At 41.8% G+C, this 26,168-nt stretch overlaps 1 long non-coding RNA gene across 1 annotated transcript in view; it reads left to right on the top strand.

The window, feature by feature from the left end:
• The window catches only part of LOC309366174, a 358,147-nt gene that overhangs the window by 119,916 nt on the left and 212,063 nt on the right, over nucleotides 1-26,168 (top strand). Inside the window, exons 4-6 of the long non-coding RNA XR_014166546.1 lie at nucleotides 11,060-11,141; nucleotides 14,404-14,522; nucleotides 25,996-26,044. This is a non-coding gene — a long non-coding RNA (uncharacterized lncRNA). The remainder of the gene's footprint in view (nucleotides 1-11,059; nucleotides 11,142-14,403; nucleotides 14,523-25,995; nucleotides 26,045-26,168) is intronic.

Below are 26,168 nucleotides of genomic sequence, written 5' to 3'. Positions count from 1 at the left end.
GGGATATGCACTGGCTACCAATGAGATACCAAGCTATGTTTTAGGTTTTTTACTTGGTGTATAAAACCATAAACAACCTAGGTCCAGTTTGCCTTTTCTAATATCATTTTGCCTAAACCGTTAGGTCACCAAGTGATGCCCTCTTGTGGGTGCCACACACCCCAGGTGTTTACCAAATACCTAGGGCAGAGCTTTTAGTGTGGTGGCACCCACACCTTGAAATACATATACTGTCCCGGGGAATTAGGATGGTGCTAACTGCTTGTGCTTTTTGGTGTGTTCTTAAGACTACACAAAAAAATCAACAAGACGTTTTCAGGGTCTCATTGTTGGATATTGTTCCTGTTGGTTTTACAGATGTAAATATAATTTCATAAGGTAATGTTATTTCTTCCTCTGACAGGAAATTCAGGTTCTAACTAACCAAACTAGCCAAAACAGGAACAGTGAGAAAATAGAGGGAGGTATGATTATGTTTAGGGACGCGGGTGGCGCTGTGGGTTAAACCACAGAGCCTAGGACTTGCTGATCAGAAGGTCAGTGGTTCGAATCCCTGACATGGGGTGAGCTCCCGTTGCTTGGTTCCTGCTCCTGCCAACCTAGCAGTTCGAAAAGACATGAAAGTGGAAGTAGATAAATAGGTACCGCTCTGGCGGGAAGGTAAACAGTGTTTCTGTGCACTGCTGTGGTCCGCCAGAAGCGGCTTAGTCATGCTGACCACATGACCCAGAAGCTGTGCACCGGCTCCCTCAGCCAATAAAGCGAGATGAACGCCTCAACCCCAGAGTCGGTCACGACTGGACCTAATGGTCAGGGGTCCCTTTACCTTATGACTATGTTTGGGGGAATCCCAAGCCTTGCAGCACCATAAAATAACTACAGGAAAATGGGGGATACTACTTCCAAAAACATGCCCACTGAAGACTCAGCATGCTTAGTGACCATGGAATGCTGTCACCCTATCTGCACCATCAATTTAAAGCAGTATCGTATCACTTTAAACAGTCATGCCCCCCGCAATCCCGAGGACCGTAGTTTATAAAAGGAGCTGAGTGTTTATGAGGCCCTAATTCCCCTCACAGAGCTACAGTGCTCAGAATGATTTAACAGTCAATCCCTCTTCCCAAGGAACTCTGGGAATTGTAGTTCTGGGAGTTGGGATTCCAGCACCCTTCACAAACTACAGTTCCCGGGATTCTTTGCAGGAAGCCATGATTGTTTAAAGTGCTATGATGCTGTATTGTGCAGATGGGTCTGTCTGTCTGTTGGGTGGTATTGGTGTTGATGTAATAGGGGAACATAATGGGGGGGGGGCAAGGCAGCCTGGAACCCTGAACAGAAGCACTCAGTGCTACAGCAATTTGTTGCAATTTACCTCTTTTAAAAGTTCAGATCTCCCTAGGTTTATTTATTTAATGACTACAAAATGTACTGATGTACTGTACTTGCGTATGGCACACAGTGCAGTATCTTCATTATCCAAACTTCCCTGTCCTGTATCCTCATGTCTATGTAATATATGGTAAAACACAGACCTCTGAATGCAACCATCTGATTATGCAAACATTCAAATGTCATCTAAGGCATTCAGATAAATGAGGTTGTCCCATATGCAACTTGAATATATACTTCAGGATAGCTTAATGCCACAGCATTAAAGAAGGAAAATGTAATTTTTATGTACTAATACACAAGAGAGTTTAAAAAATTGTCTATAATAGTTCTTCATGGTATAACTCCTAAGATGGAAGAAATAAATTGACTGATTTGACCCACAAATTGGTCAGGTTAGATTGATTTGATGTTGTGGGTGGGCCTTTCTGTACTTGTGAAGTTGCAATGTTTTTATTTAAGGGATAAATTGGATTTCTGGGCATGTGTGATATACAGCAATTTAAAATTATTGGAGTTCTTCATATTGTTAAGTGTACTTCAGTCTGAAAGAGTGACGCTTTCCTACAAATGCCAGGTAAATTGCTCTGTAAGTCCAGAATCCCTGATTACCTCAGAATTGAAATGCTTACAAAAATGCTGAAATGTTCTAATAATTTTACAGCTCTTTATGATTCGTGTGCTTAGAACCCCAATCATTTCTAAATCGAAGAGCTCTCATTATTTTGAAGTTTCATGTGCTGCATAAAGCGATTTAAGATTATTTCCTCGCCTTTCATATTTTTTTTTATTTTTTTTTAAAAAACGGGGCGGGGGAGACTCGCTTGGTCTTTCTGAGTATGTTTTAAAAGATTACAAATGGGTTTAAGCATTCAGTATTTAAAATGGAAATTGAATCAAAATCCTCAAAATATGATGATGATAGCTGGGGGAGGATGATGATGGATGGGGGGTGGGGAGAAGCCATTGAAGCAGAGGAAATACCATGTACAGGACTGTCAATGATTCCTGCTGGGGAAAATGAGAGGGGCAGTTAATGTGCAGATGTAGACAGGGTGTAGCAGGGACACAATTAAACTTACAGTAAAGATGCAATAAAAGAGAGAGGCATATTCATTTAATGGGAAGAAAGAAAAAGGCTTGTTTTTACACACACACACACACACACAGAGAGAGAGAGAGAGAGAGAGAGAGAGAGAGTGAGTGGTGGGTTATTCCTCCTATTTTTATTTATTCATTTATGATGACGCCGCCACCACCTTAGAGCAGTGGTTCCCAATTAGCTAAGTATTGTGAACCGCCTGTTTTTCAAAAGGCAAGCCATGGTCCCCCCTGCTTTTGAAATTGTTGATATATTTATGGTACTTTTTGTTATGTGAATGCTGCCACTTGAGTGGGTTACACAGAACCTCTGAGTCCATAGACCACCAATTGGGAATCATTGTCATAGAGGGTGGTGATACATGGCCTTTATGGTGTCTTTAAACCAATATTAGTATATTTTGCATAGATATCCATCCCCCTACCCCCAGCGCAGTCCTGGATATGTCTACCTGGAAGAAAGCTCCATGGGATATAATGGGGTTTAGTTCATTTAAGTAGATATAGTATTGCAGCCTTGAATACTTAGTTGAGAAGCCATTTTTCATACAGTTTAGATGGCAGGCCAGAATTATTTTAGTTTATATAAAAGCGCTCTCTCTCTCTCTCTCTCTCTCTCTCTCCAGCCTAAGGGCTTCATTTCCTCATAAGCAAACAAGTGGTGGGTGGGGACTGAGACAAGAGTGGGTGGAGCAATTGATGTGCTTAACCTTTTCTACAATAAACTAGAGGGATCTAGATGAACACCTCTCCATCTTCTATCCAGGTAAGCAAGTGTCATTATCACAGACCAAGGACACAGTACAGCCAGGCAAAAACACTTGAGGATGTGGAACAGGGCCAGGAAGGAGTGTGGCCTAGGGAGAGTCCCAAGGGCCAGGCTGAGAGTCCTGGGGGCCACATTCAGCCCCTAGCCCTGAGTTCCTCACTACTGTTAAGTAAAGTAGATACTTGAATATAATAATAATAATAATTTATTATTTGTACCCCGCCCATCTGGCTGGGTCTCCCCAGCCACTCTGGGTGGCTTGCAACAAAGATGAAAGATACACTAAAATGTCACATATTAAAAACTTCCCTGAACAGGGCTGCCTTCAGATGTCTTCTGAATGTCAGGTAGATGTTTATTGCTTTGACATCTGATGGGAGGGCGTTCCACAGGGCGGGCGCCACTACCGAGAAGGCCCTCTGCCTGGTTCCCTGTAACTTGGCCTCTCGCAGTGAGGGAACCGCCAGAAGGCCCTCAGAGCTGGACCTCAGTGTCCGGGCAGAACGATGGAGGAGGAGACGCTCCTTCAGATATACTGGACCAAGGCCGTTTAGGGCTTTAAAGGTCAGCACCAACACTTTGAATTGTGCTCAGAAACGTACTGGGAGCCAATGTAGGTCTTTCAAGACCGGTGTTATATGGTCTCGGCGGCCGCTCCCGGTCACCAGTCTAGCTGCCGCATTCTGGATTAGTTGTAGTTTCCGAGTCACCTTCAAAGGTAGCCCCATGTAGAGCACATTGCAGTAGTCCAAGCGGGAGATAACCAAAGCATGTACCACTCTGGCGAGACAGTCTGCAGGCAGATAGGGTCTCAGCCTACGTACCAGATGGAGCTGGTAAACAGCTGCCCTGGATACAGATTTGACCTGTGCCTCCATGGACAGCTGTGAGTCCAAAATGACTCGCAGGCTGCGCACCTGGTCCTTCAGGGGCACAGTTACCCCATTCAGGACCAGGGAATCCTCCACACCTGCCTGCCTCCTGTCCCCCAAAAACAGTACTTCTGTCTTGTCAGGATTCAACCTCAATCTGTTAGCTGCCATCCATCCTCCAACCGCTTCCAGACACTCACACAGGACGTTCACCGCCTTGACTGGTTCTGATTTAAAAGAGAGGTAGAGCTGGGTATCATCTACATACTGATGAACACCCAGCCCAAACCTCCTGATGATCTCTCCCAGTGGCTGCATGTAAATGTTGAAAAGCATGGGGGAGAGGACAGAACCCTGGGGCACCCCACAAGTGAGAGCCCAGGGGTCTGAACACTCATCCCCCACCACCACTTTCTGAACACGGCCCAGGAGGAAGGAGCGGAACCACTGTATGACAGTGCCCCCAGCCCCTCAAGACGGTCCAGAAGGATGTTATGGTCGATGGTATCAAATGCCACTGAGAGATCCAGCAGAACTAGGAAACAGCTCTCACCTTGGTGCACTTTCCCCCCGAAAGTCAAAATGTTCTTTCCATAGTATTGCCCACCTGGCAGGTTCTGCATAAGTCATGAATTTACAGCCAGATTATAGATATAAGATATCTACTGGCATTCACAGGCCTGCTTGATTAGGTTTGCCAAGCACTGGTGGCTCTGCTATGACTGGGATAAAGGTTTACCAGTTTCTGTCCCCCTCACACTCTGCAAGTTTCTTCTCCTGTGTTTTCTAGTTTATATTCCTGTCTTTCCGTCTTCTAAATCTGCAGCATTCCTAGTTTACAATCCTTGCATCTGATTGCAGAAGGAACAAAATGTCAAAATCTGATATGCCAACTGCACACTTAAGGAGAATAACAATCTTGTACCTTGCTAGTGCCATGTTATGTGGGACTGGCCCTAAAAGATTGTTTGGAAGCTAAATCTGGTGGAACATGCAATGGCAAAACATTTGAAAGGAGCCAGGCACAGGCAACCTATATAAATGCCCAAATGGCCTGGTTTAAGTATATTGTAAAGGGATCGTTTACTGCAGATTCTGGCACCAGAGCCCATGAATCTTACTCTCTTGTCATTTAAGAATTTGTGAGAGCTGGACTGGGGCATTCTTGATTACGGTGCCTTGATTGTGGATATCGGCCAGAGTATGGCTTCACTTAGTTTGGGGAGGTATGTACGATAAAAGCATCACAATTTTGACAGGCTTTGGCACAGGGTAAAGTAATTTTAGATTGTTCTAGAATGTGTGGTTCAGAAGTCAATTGGCATTGATTGTTTGGATGCTATATTTTAGAGCTGCATATTGGTTTATGTATAAACTGTCAACTTCCTTGGAAAGTTGGCTTATATGTTTGACAAATAGATAAACAATATACAGTCGAGTCACAAAGCGTGTTCTCTATCACGGAGAGCACGTGTTACGGTTGGGGATTCCAAGACACCTTGCTGTTTCTGGGCAGATGGTTTGGCCAACTCGTAAGCAGGGGTGGGCTGTTACTGGGGAAAATTACATGTTGCCATTTAGTGATTGACAGCCCTATTTGTTAAATACAAGGCACGCAGCAACGGACGTCCTCTTTCGCTGCGTGCTTTGGATCACCCGTCCTCCCTTCCCTAATGTTAGGCTGTTTGCTTGACCTTGCTATTGCCTGTCATGGGGTAGTCTGCTTTGGAGCAGGGGCCCGGTTGGAATTTTGCCATTTGGCTGATTAGTGTGTGCCACTTGGTTTTTGCCTACCGCGTGGCAAATCGTCACAACTTGTAAGGTTTGCGGTTAGGCATTGGTCTGGAATTGGTTAGTGGGGGGGGGTATGGATTCGGCTGTGCCTGCCCCCCAAAATGCTGCTGCTGGTGGAGGGGTATGGATTCGGCTGTGCCTGCCCCTCCAAAATGCTGCTGCTGCTGCTGAAGGGTTTTACCACTAAAGGAACCCAGGGGCTCCCCCATGCTTTTGTCCGAAACCCCCTGGCATGGGGCTAGGGCCACGCAAGCCCCTGGGAGCATGCTGGGGAGAGGTGAGGCATGGTTCCCAGTCCCGTCTCTCGCCCCAGGTGACTTACCCTTCCTGACTTCGCGGGGGGTGCGAATGTCAGAGCTGTCCCCGTGCGGGGGCAGTTAGTGCTACCAATACCTAAGCAACCACTCACATTGCTGTATTTGAATAAAGTTGTGGCCAAAATTATGCCAAAAAAATTTAAACAAAAATTAAGTGTCAATTGTGTTTTCCTTTGGGGTGTATTGGGGACCTCGACACACAACTAGCGCACCTTTAACTTGCGTGGTTGCAGATTGTTCTGGCTATACACAATTTTGGCTTTATGCACAATCCCTGGAAGCTAGCCCCCCACTCCATGCATTTAAACCACTTAGCTTCCCATAAAGAATCCTGGGAACTGTAGTTTAATCCTCAGATAGCTACGATTTCCAGCACAAAGTACAGTTCCTAAGATTCTCACATGTATATTTACATTAAAATCACTCAGCATTGTGAATGATGTCCAAGGCAGCTGTTCTACTGCAGAACATTGTCCCAAGTAGTGAAGAATTTAGAAAATGGGGGCATTTGGAATATAAACTTTGAAATCAGATCCTGGTCAATTATTCAACCCTAGCTACAAATAAAAAACTAGCTGTAACTTTCAATGTGCAATATTTTGCCACTTACCTAAATATGTAAGTTAGATGAGATGATGAATTGTAGTTTTTGATGTCAGTTTATTTATTTTTAATATCTGAAGGGCTCAACTTGCACAAAAGTGCTTGCGACCAATCTTCTCTTTCCAAATTGTTTTTTTGGGGGGCCAGAATTTGTGTTGGGGAGGATCATTCAAAATACTGTAAAACCAATATAACATGGTGTTTTCATTGTTAACCACATTGCCACACCTACAAATATATACCCCCTCTTCCCCCAGTTTCACTGTCTTTTGGACTGTGCCGTAAAGTGTTACAAAAGGACAATTGCTGTGCAGATTAATATTAGATGACTGAATCCCTCATTTGTCATTCCTGAGACTGGTTTGTAAAAGACCACAGAATTAAACCATATTTCTTTATATTAGCTCCTATGGAAGCAATTTCAAAATGAGCAATGACACTATATATTATTAATCATCACTGTTAGGTTGAGCACTCAAACCAAAATTTGCTTTTGTCAGACATAACACACTAGTACAAAAAACCCCACATTATGTGTGTTTCTGTTTTACTGCAAGAGGAGCACTTAATCCTGGCTTGCTGTCTATCGTTATTTAAGATACATTTATAAACAGAGGGTCTTCCTGAGGGATCCATAAATCATACATTACAGCAGAATGTTAACATGCAAAAATAAAGGTTTGTCACTTACAGTACTAATAAACTTGCCTCGTGGTGTTGTGTTGAGGCTAATCCATGTACCACCCATACAGAAGACGGATATTGAATATGCAGGCTCAGTTTACCAGTAGCTTCAATATGCTGCTATAATAATGAACTTCAAATCATACAAAGACATTCACTCTTTCCCCATGTAGCCCCTGACCTCAGAGCTTTGCTTTTTATCTTTATATAAAAGGGAAATAAGCCTAACTTAGACTCTAGGTAATGTGTCCATCACAGAACAATAGTCCATGTGAAAGTGATCTACAGCAGCAGCAACAATAACAACTACTACTACTACTACTACTACTACTACTACTTCATTCATGGAGGGCTTTTCCCCCTTTTATTTTTGGACATCATAATTTTGGAGAACAGAAATCCTTGCTTTCAGCCTTTGTAAACACTTTTCCAGATCTTGATGTCTCCTGTTTTGATAAACTTCCCTCACGAGGAAGGGCAATTGGTTCTTGTTGCACTGTTTACTTTAGGGGGGTCATATTTCCAGCACAATCCTCACCCTGTCTACTCCGATGCATGTCCTTTTGAATTCAATAGGGCTTACTCCCTGGTATGTGGGGTTAGGATTGCAGCCTTTGTGCATTTTTAGAATAATGTATATCGAGGTGGTAAAACTGGGTGGGTGGGTTGATTGGTTCAATTTTTAAAAACCCACATCAGTTGGGTAGTGGCAAATTTAGAAGTGTAGGATCTCTTCATGATACTTCTAAAATTATACTTTCTAAGATCATACAATAATCTAACAATGAAACAATAAAAACAATTAAGGATGCATTGCATCAAGTAACGCAGACCTCCGTATATTGCCTTTCACCTAGATCAATGATGGCGAACCTTTTAGAGACCGAGTGCCCAAACTGCAACCCAAAACCAACTTATTTATCACAAAGTGCCAGCACGGCAATTTAACCTGAATACTGAGGTTTTAGTTTAGAAAAAAACAACTCACATATTAACATCTTTTGTCTTAAAAGAAAAACACAATAACAGAGCTTTCAATGATGCAAGCAACTTTTTATTGAAAGGTAAAAGTTTGCATTATCCTCGTTTGGGAAATCATGAAAAAGAGAATTACTCCCAGACAACATGGCCGTTTTGATAATTTCCCTTCAAGAAACTCTTCTTTGGGAGATTCCAAAGCAGAAGCTGAATGGCCATCTGCCATGGGTGCTGTGGTTGAGATCCCTGCACCGTTGGGGGGGGGGGTTGGACTTAGATGGGCCTCGGGTTCCCTTCCAACTACCCACAATCCTATGATTTGATGGCTAGCCTGCTGGGCTGTACTTCTCAAGCCCGCTCATGCGGGAGGGAGCAAAATGCTGCCAGGCTTACTGGCAGTTCTGCACCGATGTGCTTTAAGATAGCACAATGGAACATTCACGTTTCTGCTGCAGCCCATGGGTGGCAAACCAGCTACTCACACACGCATGGCTCTACTTGGTGCACATGCTGCCCCAACAAACTCTGTGCTGGGGTGATGGCACGTGTTTCCACAGATAGGGCTCTGAGTGCCCCCTCTGGCCGGTGTACCATATGTTCGCCACAATTGACCAGATTACTTGAAGGGCTCCAATATCTTCTTTCACAGTGACTTAAGTTGTGTTTTTCTTGATCAGATTTCCATCCAAGTGTGCATTCGTGTGTGTGTGCTGCTATCTACACTGCTGGGCATTTAACAGAACATGCATCAGGATTTGAGTCCATATTCTGGAATGACTAGTTTTACATAAACAGCTTTTAAAAACACAAACAGAGCTGTACTTGGTGATTCCCATGTTATATTATTTAAATTCTGTTATTGGTTGCAAAACTTATAATCAAACACATTCTAACTGGAACAATTGAATATTGCACACCTTGCCATGGCGGTTCATGCATTGGTTAGGTCACAATTAAATTATTGCAGTGTGCTGTATGTGGGGCTGTCCTTGCATCCGATTAACTATCAGCAGCTAGTGCAAAATACAGCTGCTAGTATGTGTGGTGCAAGGTCAAGATTTTTGTTGCTGACATGGAAAGTCCTAAACATAGTGGGGCTGGTATATCTAGCAGACACCTGCCCACACTACTGCTAAGGTCATCTTTAAGGTCTTCAGTATTCCCTGACCAGTGACAATGCAGAAATGGACTTTCTTGGACTGCTTTCCTTAATGCCCTCCCCTGGGTAATTCATGTGGCCGGGACAGTATCTTTAAACACCTCTTAAAAATGTATATGCTTATTCAAGCTTTGCTGGACTCTGATTCCTACTGTTAAATTTTTATTTTAGTTTCGTACATGGGTCACTTTTATCTGTGAAATACAATTGCATTTTTTGTTTTATCTGATTTTTAGGAAATTTTTAACCAGTGTTGTACTTTCCTTATTTCTATATAAACTGCTAAAAAAATTATTGTACAGATATTGCTGACAACAATAATTTTGGTCTTTTGTACTGTGGTGCAATTCATTTCTTTTCTGTTGAAATAAGTTTGCATGTTCTCAAGACATATGACCCACGTGGACATGTAATTAACATGTGCATACTGGGTGACATGGAATGGCCGGGTTTAATTGCCAGAAGGGGCTAGAAATGTGTTGCTTCGTTATTAGATTTGAATATGTTTTGCTGGAAACATCTGAAGATTAGTGTGTGCACTTGTGTGTGTTCTATATAATAGGGCTGTCTTCCAATGAAAGAATTGCAAGTTGATTTATCACCTGCCCTTTAACCAACTAATCCATCAATTAATTGATTAACTTCATTGGCATATAACCAAAACCCTCAATTGTGGGCACCTTTCTGAAATATTGAAGGAAGTGTGAGATAATTTGCAGTTTAATAAACCAAAATTACTGTTCATTGTTGTAAGGATTAGACACCTTTGTCATTTTTTTTGTCGTTTCCTGGTCTATAACACGCTAGACCCAAACTAGCTTTAGATCAGTAACAAGCATGCCTTTAACTTCCATTGATTAAGCAAATGAAGGTTTTGTTGAATAATCCGCTGATTAACAGAGCAATGCTATACATGTCCACTCAGAAGTAAGTCCCATAGAGTTCAGTGAAACCTACTATCAGTTGAGGGTGAATAGGATTCCACCCTAAACCAGTACAACATGGCTCCTCAGCACATGTGTATATCTGTTAGTTTGTTTGCTTTTTATATGTATATATGTATACACATACACATTGGGAAAGATTGAGGGCACAAGGAGAAGGGGACGACAGAGGACGAGATGGTTGGACAGTGTTCGTGAAGCCACAAACACAAGTCTGACCAAACTGCAGGAGGCAGTGGAAGACAGGAGTGCCTGGCGTGCTCTGGTCCATGGGGTCACGAAGAGTCGGACACGACTAAACAACTATACAACAACAACAAAATACACACATACACACACAATATTCATATATGCACACATAAACATACAGATTTTAAAATTAAGCTTTATGCCTGCAGTTAGAATGCTAACTTATGGCTAGTTACATTTTACCTCTGTTTTTACAGGTGAAATGGGTGGTATATCAGACAGCTTATTAAAGAGACAAGCTTGCTGCTTTCCCAAAGTGGGATGACAGAACAAGTCATGGTATGTATTGTAATTTCAGTGCTGCAATACATCTTGAAGCTGTCTGAGGTAAAACGCTTGCTAAGCATTGCATTGGGGCTGTCAGAATGCTTCATGGGGTAGTAATTAAATTGAGGCAATTCTACAGTTCATTTTGTGGAACCAAGCCAAAACTACATGTAGCCTAGAAATATGTTTCCATAGACCTTTGTTGTCGTTGTTGTTTTAAAGTGGGGAAAACCAGACTTTTTTAATCTAAGGACATTTACTTCAATGGAAGGCATCCACTGCTTTGCTATTGTCCATTCTGCTTTGTTTGTTTGTTTGCTTGCTCCCTACTGTTTGTTTGTTAGCTCCCCACCCTACATTAGACCTAAAGGAAAGAGGACACCAAGTATTAAAAGGGTAATTGCTTTTGTGGTGTGGACTTCAGCTGCTGTTAATATTACAGGACTGAAAAGCAGGGGGGACTGAGATTTCTGGCCCTGAAGATAACTTCAAGTAGTCTTAGGCTCCTTCCATTTTTCCTTGCTGCTAATGCCTTTGGAGTGTCTGCTAGCACCAGCACAGAGTACATAAATTAGTGACCTTTCTCCTTACCTTGGGTCCATTCTTGACTCTGCCACAGAACTTGAGACATCATCTGCAATGCCTGAAAAATATAAAAGCATATATGATCCTTCCTAAGTCTGCTCTGTCTGGTTTCAGCCATAATGCATTCCCCCCCTAAATATTGGGATTACTTCCCAGAAAATGAATTTGTTAATAGTTTTGTGATATCTGACATTTTGACTATTTGGCTCTCAAAGCTGTTTATAACCATTATTTTAAATAGTTTAATGCTGTGATATACTTAAAAAAAAATCAGCTCAGAAAGCCTGGGGCTTTAATTCTGTTCATTAAAAAGTAAGAATCACTGATCACACTGGAACTTGTAATAAGGAGCTGGATGTTCAGTTAAGGTCCACATTTCCTTCCAATTGCACTCCGTCAGTGTTACCTTATATCACACACACACACACACACACACACAGAGAGAGAGAGAGAGAGAGAGAGAGAGAGAGAGAGAGAGAGAGTGAGTTTGCATTTATTGTTCATGGGTGTTGATATGTCCCCCTCCATGTGTGATCTCCAGGAAAATTGCCCCAATTCCCTACCCAGGGTCAAATAAGACCAAATCGCAGCTTACAGAATAACAAACCATCAGCAGAAAATCTGCATTAAACACTGCTCCAAATTCTTGTTGTGTAGGATTTTAAAAAATCAGATATGGTGATCCTCTGACCTTCAAAATGTTCTTGGATTAAAACTCCCATCAGCACCAGCCAGCTTGGACAATTGTTGTAGAAGATGGGAATTGTTGTCCATCAATTTCTAGCGAGTCACAGCTCCCCCTCCCTGGTATAAATGATAGTAAATGAATGTGCTTGGGGAGGGAATCCCACAGACAGAGCAAGTTCTTTTTACAGTAGCCACTCACCTTAGATCTAAAGGCCCTTGGAGAAATTCAGCACATCTTTATGACTGTACAAATTTGTGTGGGAGTATCTGGGCCTTCAAATATCCTGGCCCCAGTCTGTTAAAAGTCTTGTGGTTAGATTCAGTAGTTTGAATGGAGCAAACCGGCATCAGTAAATCTCGCCCTGGGTGGTCAGATCGAAAGGTCCCAGGTGGTAACTTAGCTGCTATATACTGAACCAACTGCAATTTCCAAATGCTATTCATAGGCAGTGAAATATACAGTGTAGTGAAGAGATCTAAATTGGCGTGCATGCTTTTCCGTCTTACCAGGAGTGTATATTATTCACTGTTCTGCTCTTGCAGTCTGAACAATGCACCAGAAATGTTTTTTGCCCATTAGGGTTGTGCTTGGCCTGATAGGACATTAGTTGTGCTGGCCTGGTCTCTGATCTTGTGGGATATATTCTGAAAAATATGTTTACTCCCAGAGAATAGCTTGAAAAGACAGGAGGCCACCTCCTGATGGAGCCAAACAGTTGTGAGTCTGGTCAGTGCCTGAGTGACTGCATGGGAACTGCATGTGGGCCACTGTGGCGATCACACACAGGGCCCCCAGACGTTTGACGGTCTATTGACCCTGTGCCGCCACTGCGATTGCTTTTTCCGCTGCCACCACCCCGTATCTCACGGGACATACGGAGTCCAGTCAGTTGTTAACATAAACAAATAATCAAGTTTATTTTTAAATGCAGGAACAAGCTTATGGTTTCGGTTAATTTTTCTCTTGTCAGTTTCTTAGTTCCTAACAACTCCAAACTGATTATTCCAACTATCTATCTGACTCCACCTAACAATTCCTCTCACTCTCTCACAATACAACTCTACCAACCCACACCTAAACCTCCCTCTTCCTTCTTCAACTCCCAAATCTCAACTTCACTCTAACTTTTATTCTCCCCTTGCATTCTCACTGGCCAATCACATCACACCTATTTTAACCCTTTCCTTATGACCCATCCTAGGAGGCAAACACCACAGCCACCTTGGGTTCCATGATAGAAATAAAGGTGTGATATGAATATAAATAAATAAGAAGTTGCAGTTGGCTCTGAATCCAAGACAATTTAGAATTATGGAAGTTTAAAGCAGGTCATGTGTTGACTTTCTTTCTTAAGGTATTGGACTTTTGTACATGTTGAGATCCTTACTCTGCAAGTGCTCCAACTCAAACACATAATGTAATTAAGAGTTTCCTGAAACTGTAAACAAGGTATGTGTATGAATCTCAGTAGTTGGAATGTGTTGAATTGTTAGACCTGTATTGTCAATATGTAACTGGTCAATACCATTTGTTGTTGGAGCAAAACCCCTATATTACTGGTATAGCCCCTTTAATGATCAGATCTTTCCGTTTATCTGCTTTCTTATTGCCTGAAAATACTATATCAAGCATATGAACTGTTTCTCAATTCCTATCCACAGCTGAAAGAGAATGTACCATATGAAGACCTTGACAAATCTTGTATGTCTGCATGTCTTTTCATATGTCTAATCACCCACAGTAATGCATGTTTACATGAACAAATTCATTAGTTTGTGGCATGAAAATTGTTTTAAATATATTGATTGAAGGAAATGTCAAAGACTTTTGGAGAGTGAGAATGAAAAATTGTAAATATAAGAAAAGTATATATTTATGCTCTCGGCAGCCAAATGTTCTTTTTAATGGAATTTAAATAAATGGAATTTTTATGACAAAAAGGCAACAGTAAAAAGCAGTGATTATATTTTTCATAGTTCATTTGCCTTCTTTGCCCTGCAGATCTTGTGTGGAAGGAAAATGAGATCCCTAGTGAAGTCTACAATGTGATTGACTCTGAAGAAAGATTCTGAGACCTATTGGTGCTTAATGACCCTTGTTGGCCTGTGCTATAGGAACTGGTATGCTCTTAAAAAACAGACAACAGATTCTTTAGAAATGATAAGAAATGTCATTTCTGTTGTGTGTTATCATTGTAGTTGGACGTTCTTAAATGTTACTGACTTTAAATAATTGATTTGTAAAAAGGCATGCTAACCAAATATACTTGTGGAAATCAGAAAACTAGCCCAGCATCGTGACTGCAGACAGTTAAATAATAACAAGTTTGGTATTTGTGAATCTGCAGAGGAAAACAATCCCTGTAGGTGAAGCCCATAGTCATCTTGTGCCATTACTGTCTGAATATGATAAGGACATAACTCAAGCTTGGATGATCTTTGGAAATTGTGAAGGGCTTAAGCAACAAGAGGTCTATGTACCCTTAAGAATGTCTGCCTCAATCCATTAAACATAGTTCAGGTTAACACCAGAATCTCAAAAGGTATGGAATGCTGCTGCTTCTCAACCAGCAAATCTTTCTAGACTAGGTCTGGGCAATATCTGGTTTTCAACATCGCAATATATCACCAGCTAAACATTGTGATATATTGATATATCAGAATGTTTGAAATAAGGATGGAGCTGTGTAGAGGTATTAGCTAGCTTCATCCCCACCCCCTGCCCCCAGTAATGTGATTTCTGCATGGCACACACACATACCATGATTGGCCAGGTCAAAAATTATGAAACCAATATCACGAGATGGTCTTCAAACTGGTTTTGGATGATATATCGATATATCGCATAGCCCTATTCTAGACCATGATAGCGACCTAGATCAATTCCACCCTACCTTATATGTATATAGCATTATCTAAAAACCATGGAAGAATAATGCCGTTTTTAGAATATACAAAAAAGTATTGATATAGATCAAGCTTTTGGGTTCCCCATAACTCTGGAGGGAAACCAATACAATATGGGAAAGTGGGGAGGGTATCTGGTCGTGATACTGATGTACAAGTTTACAGGGTTGTTGTTGTTTTTCTGTCACAGAAGGCTCCAAGACTGCTATTTAGCTTTGTTCAAAGTTGCGTCCCATTGTTTTCAAATGACATTCTTCCCATTAGTTTGTGTGTGTGTCTATATGTGTGTTGATCTGCTAAATACAGATTTGAAGGGGCCAGTGTGGGAAAGGGCACTTGGAGGCTTGGTGAGGAAGGACAGAGTTTGAGTTTACTAAGAAGGGTGTACAGGATGGGCAAGAGGACCAAGGGGACACATGTCCTCATGTTGATGAAAGAAGCTGAGGGACCTGAAAGGGGCACTTGACTGGTGGGGAATGTATGAGGAGTGCTGAGGAATTTCCCACTGTTTTGTATGTTAAAAAGTGTTCTGCTATGGTATCGTAGCATTTTAAGTTGTGAGAATTAGAGCAGCTGAGTCAGTGCCAGTGAGGCCATGGCCAGAGGCCCTGTAACAAGGCACTGTGTGACCCTGAACTTGCCAGCCATATTTTATATTATATACATTTTTAACTTTGTTGAAACTGAGGAGGAAAATGTTGAGAACTACTTTATTTCATATATTCTGCATTGAGGTAAAGATCAGGAAAGGCAATGATCTTTCCCCCTTTTCACATTTTTGAAAGTTTTCTAGAGGTCACAAAATTGCAACTTTTCCCTATCTTATATTTCCTTCCCTGAAGGTTTCTGTTGGACACAGCACCTTGAGGTGAGATCACTTAGCTAGATGGGATGACTTAGCTAAATGCCATGTCAAAAGATATAAGAATATTAATTTGAAGACATTTTTATGGTATAAGTGATTGGTAGCCGGAATTAAGTGATTGGTAGCCGGAATTAAGATTGCTGGAAGAAATATCAACAACCTCAGATATGCAGATGACACAACCTTGATGGCAGAAAGTGAGGAGGAATTAAAGAACCTTTTATTGAGGGTGAAAGAGGAGAGTGCAAAATATGGTCTGAAGCTCAACATCAAAAAAACGAAGATCATGGCCACTGGTCCCATCACCTCCTGGCAAATAGAAGGGGAAGGAATGGAGGCAGTGAGAGATTTTACTTTCTTGGGCTCCATGATCACTGCAGATGGAGACAGCAGCCATGAAATTAAGAGACGCCTGCTTCTTGGGAGGAAAGCAATGACAAACCTAGACAGCATCTTAAAAAGTAGAGACATCACCTTGCCAACAAAGGTCCGTATAGTAAAAGCTATGGTTTTCCCAGTAGTGATGTATGGAAGTGAGAGCTGGACCATAAAGAAGGCTGATTGCCGAAGAATTGATGCTTTTGAATTATGGTGCTGGAGGACCAACCTGTTTCTGAAAACCAAAATAGCATGTCTGCCTATCCATTGGGACTGGGACTGTGGTGGGCATGGAGGGGTAATTTAACTCTTTCCCTCCCAGTCACGATCCCAATGTAAACCTTCCTCTTTCCTCCAAAGCTGCTTGTTATATTGAGAGAAAAATAGTGGCTTCAGGAGAGCTAGGCGATTTTCATTAGGGCCATAAAAGGGGGAGATTGGTTAAACAATCCCTCTATGCCCACCACGTTTCTGATCCTGCTATTTGGTTTTTAAGAACCTGTCACATTAAGTGCAAAAATGTATTTAGTGTAACATTTAGTTTAGCCCTTGCTGTAATCCAAAAATTTAAGGGTGTGCATCAGATTTGGACAGATCCTGAATCCATCACTGAGATAGGTTGCCTTAGTGGGATTCTTGGATTTTAAGGCAAAGCTAAATCTGCGCCTGAACCTGAGCCAAACCCCATCCCCATATACGGTAAATAAATACCCCCAAATCCAGACATTGCCTTAAAAATTTTAAAATACCCCCAGATGGGCATGTTGCCCCCCCGAAAGAGGACATGTCCAGGATTTCCTGGATGTATGAAAACCCTACCCAGTGGGATTTTCTTCTGAGTAAAATACAGAGGGTGGTGATACTTTCACCACACACACACACACACACACACAGACACGGACAGATAAAATTTCCAAAAAAAGAATTATTCATATGTATATACAGTGGGTGCACTTTAATCAACTCTGCATACAATTCAATACTAAAAGTGTAAATGGAAAGGTCCAACATTGATTATCAATGTAGTTTAAATTATGGCTGTTGATTGCACTCATCTGATGTTGCAAAGTGCCCTGCCCTTGGCAATTTGGCTCTAGGCAGCTGACTGCCTTTGAAGGTCAGTGTAGATCCTTTGTAGTTACGGATTGACAGATCACACTGTTTCTTTACCAGTGGCATTCTTATAGGTCCATTCCACCCTGGGTTTTGCAGATTTACAATTGTATGCATTTTGTATTTATAATACACATGCCCAAAGGGTGGAACACAGAACAGCAAGAAGTCTGGATACCAAGTCCCTCCACAAACGATTGAAAATTTTGCCAGTGGTTTGCCTGGATAAGTGAGGATGATGGAGAGAACATAGCAGTCCTCAAATATCTGAAGGGGTGCCATGCCGAAGGTGGAGCAAACCTGCTCTTTGTTACTCCATAGGGCAAAGCTAGAACTAACAGGTGGAGACTTTGGGAAAGCAGACAGCAAGAGCTATTTGACTGTGGAACAGATGGATGGACTCTCATTTCCTAGAAATATTTAAGCAGAGGTTGGACAACCAACTGCCTGGGATGCTGTAGGTGTAGCCTGCATTGTGAATCCTGCACTTAGCAGGGGGTTGAACTAAATGACCTCCCAATGTTCCTAGGGTGTGGCCTAGGAAGAAGTTGATGTCACAGCAACAGTACTGAGGAAACCTTGTAAATGATTTTGAATAAATAACTGTTATTAATGTGAAGCAGTCTCTCTCTCCTGAATTCCTTAATGTGCAATACAATAATATAAATAAGCTTTGGGATGAGTGTTGACTAATTAAAGTAAAGGTTGCCTTTGCTTAGGGTTGGCTCCCAGGTCTGACACGTACTGTACATCCTATACAATTCAACAGCAAGCTATGTTTTAAAATGTGTTTCTTACGAATAAGTTTTAATCTGTTCACAAATACTTGCCAGAATAATATTGCAAGCGGGGTATTCCTCCTGCACGTTGCTATTGGTTCCTTGTGAGACTGAGTTTTGTGTAATTTTGTCTGAAATTTTCATGGGTTTTATGAAAAGTAACAATTTATGTGAAAAGAGATTCTTCTTGAAAATCAATTCAGCAGCATGAAGTAATGTACTTGCCATGTGGGAATATTAATAGGAAAGAAAAATGACATGGATATATAAGAAATTAAACTAGATCCCAGGAGAGTAGATATCTGTGAGCGTTGCAATGAATACTGTAAAACATATAGCCCACCATTTTGCAATCAAAAGAAAAACATATGTAGAAAATTATTTTTCAATCTCACTCCTGTGATAAGATATGTATATAGGAGGCATAGAATAGAACAAGTCCCATGCCCATTGTAACTGAAAGCAGAAAGTCTGTTGATTTCAATTAATGCTGGAAACAAGTATAGCTATTATAATGGCCATATACCATTGGGGCTGAAATGTTGCTGACTTCTTTTTGCGCAAGGACTGGGCAGTCCCTTGGTTTGGGTTTCACAATGGGATAGTAGTGGTGGGTTATGTTAGTGCGTGAATGCCAACTCTTTGGAAACCTTTTATTTGTGCCAGCAGAGCTCCATAGAAATTCTCCCTGTGTCTTCACAGCAACAGCAGCAGTCCAGTCCGCTCTTGGTGAATTTCCATGACAGGCATAAACACCTCACCCATTGAGTTCTTCTCTTAATGTCTTTGTTATTTACAAGTTGTATTACACTACTGGTCTATACAAAGAAAACAAATCAGAAACAGAACTATATACAAGGCTCTTCTGTCCTCTGCCATCTGACCAGAGAGACATACTCTGGCAGCATACACCGACCAATGCTGATTCACACATAGAATCATAGAATCATAGAGTTGGAAGAGACCACAAGGGCCATCAAGTCCAACCCCCTGCCAAGCAGGAAACACCATCAGAGCACTCCTGACATATAGTTGTCAAGCCTCTGCTTAAAGACCTCCAAAGAAGGAGACTCCACCACACTCCTTGGCACATGCCAACCTTCCTCACTTGATCACATGACCCGAGAAGGATATGAGTTGCTGTGGAGAATTCTCATTGCTAAGCAACTGTTCAAGGCCGTTACAAGTTTATGTTGGCAATACGCCAGTGGGGCGGGTGCCAGACTTCAGGTGTGCAGGATCTACTTTGATTTTCATTACAACCCTAAGATCTAGATGCAGACGAAGTTAACAGGTGGTGTCAGCAGGAGAGGAAAGGGCCATGGACACCATGTCTCTTGGCAACAGGGTGGTTCCAGAATAGGGCTCTGGCTGTCTCCTTGCCAAGTGGCAAAATAGGCTCCTCCTCCTCCTCCCCTCCTCACAATCTGGGCTGTCCCTGAGGAGGGGAAGGATGTCTGGTTGCAGAACAGCCACTGCTTCTAAAAAGTTATTCATGTGAGTATCACAATAGTCTAGGGGCAGGACTGAGGAACCTCTTCATCCTTAACGTATTTAAGGAGGAACCTCTCTACCCTTATTTTCTTCTTCTGTCCCTGTCCCCTTTCCCGTGTGTGTGTGTGTTTTTGGTTTGGAAGCCTGCGGATAGAGACTGTCTTGTTTTAATGGATTGTATGTAAGCTGCTTTGGGAGCCTTTTGGAATGAAGTGTGTGGGATGATGATGATGATGATGATAACAAAAGAAGAAGAAGAAGAAGAAGAAGAAGAAGAAGAAGAAGAAGAAGAAGAAGAAGAAGAAGAAGAAGAAGAAGAAGAAGAAGAAGCAGCAGCAGCAGCAGCAGCAGCAGCAGAAGCAGCAGCAGCAGCAGCAGCAGCTCAATTTTGGTATAAAAACTGCACACTTTGAATTACAGAATTCTGAATCCAGGAATTTATTTCGAGTACAAAAATTGAATGGAGACACACAAGAATCCAACACTGGTTGCCCATCCCTCAGCTTTCAGCAGTTTAGTGCAATGTTGTTCCTGCTATTTTAAACAATTTGGGTCAGAGATCTCTGCTGATATACTGCCAATCATCCAGAGATCCACTAGTAGATTATGATCTGCTTTCTGCCCACCTCTGGGACAGAGGATACTCTTCTGAGATTCTAATGCAGGGTCAGGGATTAAGATCAAGCTGGCAGGCTGGATCTTGAGCTCCCTTTTTTGTCTCGTGGCCCACTTAAGTAGGGATGCCCACCTATCAATCTCCTGACATCACTATGGGGTTCCATATTCCTCTTCTAAATTATAACCCAAAGTACAGTGTGACTTACATAAAAATATCATAATTTTTCAGTCTTCCCCTGTGAAACTCTAGCACTGTTTTTGTTTGTTTGTTTGGTCAGGATGATTGACAGGATGCTTAGGGCACTGTCACTGATGCTTAGGACATTTTTGGATAGATGGTCTATCCCTTATTATGCCATTACTACCCTTGTGTTGATAAGTCAGTTCCTGGGACACTAACTATGGAAATGGTCATGGGACTACAATTCTAATATTCATTATAGTAGCCCAACAGAGGCCCAGCCATGCAGAAATAGATCTGTACTGTTTGCATGGAAAAAGGAAAAGTAAAGTTTCTGGTGCCCTGCTCCTCCATTAGGGGAAGCAATAAGCAGTAATATGTTTTGTTGTTTTCTTATTTGGAGCAGACATTATGCCATCTATTGAGATAAGTGGCATTTCAAGAATAACAGAACCACCAGTTCACTTACAATTTGAGAAAGCTTCTTGTGTGCTTTCACCATTAATAAAAGGAGCACTGCTTATTAATGTTGTGAGCCCCTGACACCCACACCCACACCCCAGTAATTGGATGCATTTCACATTTCCTATCTTCTTCCATCCTGCCCCTCCAAGGAGTAAGTGAAAGCTCATAGAATATTTTTCCAGTATTTTTTTTCTCCCCCCCCCAAGAAGTTATACATTGCAACCATAGGGGGCAATGCAAGCTTATTGGTGGCGCTCCAGGCTGCATGCACACGTAGGTGTCCAGGCTACTGGATTACCAGGCTACTGTATGCAGAGAATGTATTCCTCTTGGTTTACATAAAGTAACTTATGATTAACTGTAAAGCTGTATTGTGCCTTTGCCTCCGAAAGTTCAGTTTCTCACTTGTCTTTAGTCTTCTTGAGTTGATATGAAGAAGGCAGCAATTTATTTTGCTCTGATCATTTACAGTGCTACACACAAAGCAAGCGAACATGTAATTTTGATGGCGTCAAAGTTGAAACAGGCTGGTGTTAGTATGAGCCTCTCGGTGTGTGCTGACTACAATCTGTCAGTATTTCTGACATAATTTAATTTCTGCGAGTGCATTTCTCCCTGACATAATTTATACACCCTAATATAAATCCCAAGTGTTGAAATCGAACTTGTACCTAAATTGTATTGGAATTTTCATGGTATCTATTTATTACAAAAAAAGCAACAACACTGAATAAAATGTAATTGTCATAACAATAAAACCGTATTTATACATTACGTTATTCAGTTGTATTTACTTTCACTGATTGGAAAGCTCTTTACAGGAAAAGAGCAGAGAATGAAAATAATGATAATTTCCATATCCTCCAGTATAATGCATGAGTACGAGTGTAGGTTTCCCTGCCCCCTCTTCTGTAATACAAGATTATTTAGGAGAAACACAACTGAACTACTATTAACATGATTAGAGGAGCTGCTCTTACAGCCTATTTTCCCTTATTTTCATTTTGTTTCATTGTAAAACATGTTTTAGACAATTACTATTTACCAGGGATTTCTTAGGGGGGGGGAATGTAATGTTCAACCTGAATGTTAAAATGCACTCTCTGTTTTGAAGCTGATAGAAATATCATTTAAATTGAACTCTTCATGCAAAAGTACAGCAGATAAATCACTTAGCAAATAAACACTCCATCAGTCGCAGATTGGAAGTATGCATGACTTTCTTCGAAAGACATGCATCTATATCAAGCCTTCTTGTGTGGTATTTTTTGATAGGTATATGACGTTTAGGCCCAATCTATGACTTTAAAATATTAGCAGAAATCCCAATTGTTGAGAATCAAGAGGGGGGAGATATCTGCAGAAGTAGAAAACAAAAGGGGAGGTACCTAAAGGAGCAACAGTAAGAACATCAAGTATAATCCAGATACTCCAAGACTGAGAATGCTAAATGGCCACAGAATGCTGAGGGGGAGAAACACAATGGGAAATCCTAAATGAAGGCATGACTGTCTGGCTGTCTGGAACATCAAACAGAAATGCTTCATGCTACAAAATGTTTCGGGTTCAACTTTTCAAACACAGGTGCTAGTGGAGTCTAGAACTGTTTAGCTCTGTGTTTTATGTGGAGAGGGAAGCAACTCTTTGGCTCACCTGTGCAGGCACTTCTTCCTGGGAGTAAGGAGTAATGGAAACTTCATATCTTACTGATGCCTTGTTTGGAACACCAGTGTCTACCTTTGTTCTGGTATGCCTCTGTGTTTCTAGTCAGTCTTTGAAACCAATTCTTGGCGTGTTCTCCAGTCCCGCATCTGGTTTTGTCCTCTCCTCCTGCTTTGCCTTCAGCCCTGACTCCTGGCTTTTTCTCCACTCTTGCCCTCTTGTTTTTACTCTTGACAGCCCGGCAACCCAGACTCCTGGTTCACTCCAGAGATTGGTGCCAAAGGATTAGCTCTGCAGTGGGTTGGTTGTTGTTTAGTCGTTTAGTCGTGTCCGACTCTTCGTGACCCCATGGACCAGAGCACGCCAGGCACTCCTGTCTTCCACTGCCTCCCGCAGTTTGGTCAAACTCATGTTGGTAGCTTCGAGAACACTGTCCAACCATCTCGTCCTCTGTCGTCCCCTTCTTCTTGTGCCCTCAATCTTTCCCAACATCAGGGTCTTTTCCAGGGAGTCTTTTCTTCTCATGAGGTGGCCAAAGTATTGGAGCCTCAGCTTCACGATCTGTCCTTCCAGTGAGCACTCAGGGCTGATTTCCTTAAGAATGGAAAGGTTTGATCTTCTTGCAGTCCATGGGACTCTCAAGAGTACAACTAAGTGCCTTCAAATCCTTTCCACAATAGATTTCTTAGTGCCGCTGAAGCATAGTTCTGCAGTCACCTAGAAGTGAAAAAGCAAACAAACGCTGGTTCTGTTTCAACCACAAATATAGCCCAATATGCTGCATAACAATTCTGTAATGCCCATCCCTATGGGGAAGTTTGTTAGTCTGTTTGCTCAAAAGTAAGTACTGTTTGAGTCTAGAAAATGTGCTTAGGAATCCAACAGTGTCCTCATTTGGTGTGGTTTAAAGCAGTTCCTACTTCTCCTGGACACAGATGAGATCTGTCCATTAAGTGATCATTTTCTGTTTCTTCTTGCCTCACGTGCATGATTACAAAACACAGGAAAACATTCTTGGATCAAAACAAGCGACAACATTATTGTTTATATATGCAAGGTAATTTGGCTCAGGCATTGGGTGATTTCCCATTCAGTTAGCCCATATGGTGGCTGCTGACCAGGGAGTCGATTCTGGGTAGGATTGTCCTGTAACTTACATCATAAAGGAGCAGCCGACTTAGGGAGTGTGTATGAACAAAAACATCTCCCCTAGGTGAACATGCTGTTAGTCACTGCTTTACTCTGTCTTTTCTTACTGATCAATTGAACTAACAAGATTGTGTGAAGTAAAGAATGGAAGTTACCCTTCTCTTAGCACTCAGATTGTAAACAACAACACTCCAAAATAACCATTCAAAACTAAGCATGTTAGACTGAAAACTATAGGAACAAATGACTCGACTGAACCTAAACCACTGAACTGCTTAGCATCCAGTAAAAGCCTGTGCTGCAGATAAATTAAAGTGATGACTGAATGGGCAACCTTGCATTAAAAAGCATGTACAAGGATTGCCTCTTTCCTTGAGCTGGTGTCCACTTAATCACAATCCCTTAATGGCTCACAATTGATATCACAAAAGGGCCAATCCACAATAGGACCCTTTAGCAAACCTGAGTCACTGAAAAGCAGCCAGAAGCAGGATAAAAATGCTTGTTAATATAGTGCAACATCCCCCATTACAGTCCCACAGCTCCCACCCCCACATAGCTAGAATTGCAAAGCTTGGGGGTGCCGCAGAATCCCTACAAAATCCCCACAGCCCATCTTACGACACATGTGCAGGTCTAAAAACTGTTGAGTTTAGAGGGAATGTAAAGGTAAAGGTACCCCTGCCCGTACGGGCCAGTCTTGACAGACTCTAGGGTTGTGCGCTCATCTCACTTAAGAGGCCGGGAGCCGGCGCTGTCCGAAGACACTTCCGGGTCATGTGGCCAGCGTGACGAACCTGCACTGGTGAGCCAGCACCAGTCCTGCACACGGAAACGCCGTTTACCTTCCTGCTATAAAGCGGTACCTATTTATCTACTTGCACTTAAGAGTGCTTTTGAACTGCTAGGTGGGCAGGAGCTGGGACCGAACAACGGGAGCTCACCCCACCGCGGGGAATCGAACCGCCGACCTTACGATCAGCAAGTCCTAGGCACTGAGATTTACCCACAGAGCCACCTGCGTCCCTTAGAGGGAATGAGGGAGGAAGAAAAACAAAGAACAAAACTAGAACCATCCAAGTGCAACATTTTGATTGGTTTTACTTATTTTTACAATTTCACTATTGCAAAAAAGGAAGGAAGGAAGGAAGGAAGGAAGGAAGGAAGGAAGGAAGGAAGGAAGGAAGGAAGGAAGGAAGGCTCCAGTATTTGCTGGGATCAAAAACCAAAATGCCAGAAATTAGCCTGCTGAATTAAAAGCTGCATTGCACTGAAGAACATGCACATAGAGATACAGAATATTAGCAAGCTGAGCAGTGAATACTTTGCTTGTCTTGGGTCCATAAGAGACGCTCATGGGCAGTAGAAGGCAGATGTCTTTATGAGGGTCAATGAAGCACCTTGCTGTTCAGAAATGATCCAGAGCATAGCAATTACCAATTAGATGTGTGCATGTGTGTTTTGTGTCCAGCTAGGTTAAAAACTTAAATCTTATCTTGTTGAAGCAAGTTATTTCTTCTCTATACTTTGAATTGTGACATGGCTATTAGTAAAAAAAAAAAAGACCTTTAGAAGGAGAAACACCATTCTCTCTGAATTCATAGACACACTGAAATAATTCTGATAAACATATCTTAGCTTATTAAACCAAAGTATAAGCAGTCATTTTGTATGTGTGTAGAGCCCCTTCATTCCTCCTTTAGTCTGAACTGAGATAATATGGTGACATGTCCTTGAACGACTCATAGGATTAGACCATCTTCAAACCTTTGTTTAATATTCCAGCTGGTTCTAAAGTTTACAACTGCAGTTCCCAAATTCCGATGATAACCTAAACAGAAGTACAGTAGAATGACTACTGTATAATCATGCATTTTGGGGGAGTAACCAGATGAGCAGAGCATAATAAAACACTTCCCTTATTTAATGGAAATTGGCAAAATATTTGAATATGTTATATATTGGTTTATTTTGATCATGCAGGTTCTGGCTCTCATCAGGAATATGCTGACTGGAAATGGCACAATAGCAGGTAGGGGGTACTTCCTTTCATATACTCTATGGAGAAGGAGATTTGAGCACAACAGATTGTATACATCATAGAAGAAAGTTAGTGGACATTGAACACTCTTGTGTTCAGTATATCCAGGGCTTTT

Source organism: Podarcis melisellensis (assembly GCF_964234715.1).
Source record: "Podarcis melisellensis genome assembly, chromosome: 3".
Lineage (NCBI taxonomy): Eukaryota > Metazoa > Chordata > Lepidosauria > Squamata > Lacertidae > Podarcis > Podarcis melisellensis.
Note: the sequence above shows the minus strand (reverse complement) of the source record. Positions and strands in the feature narration are given on the sequence as shown.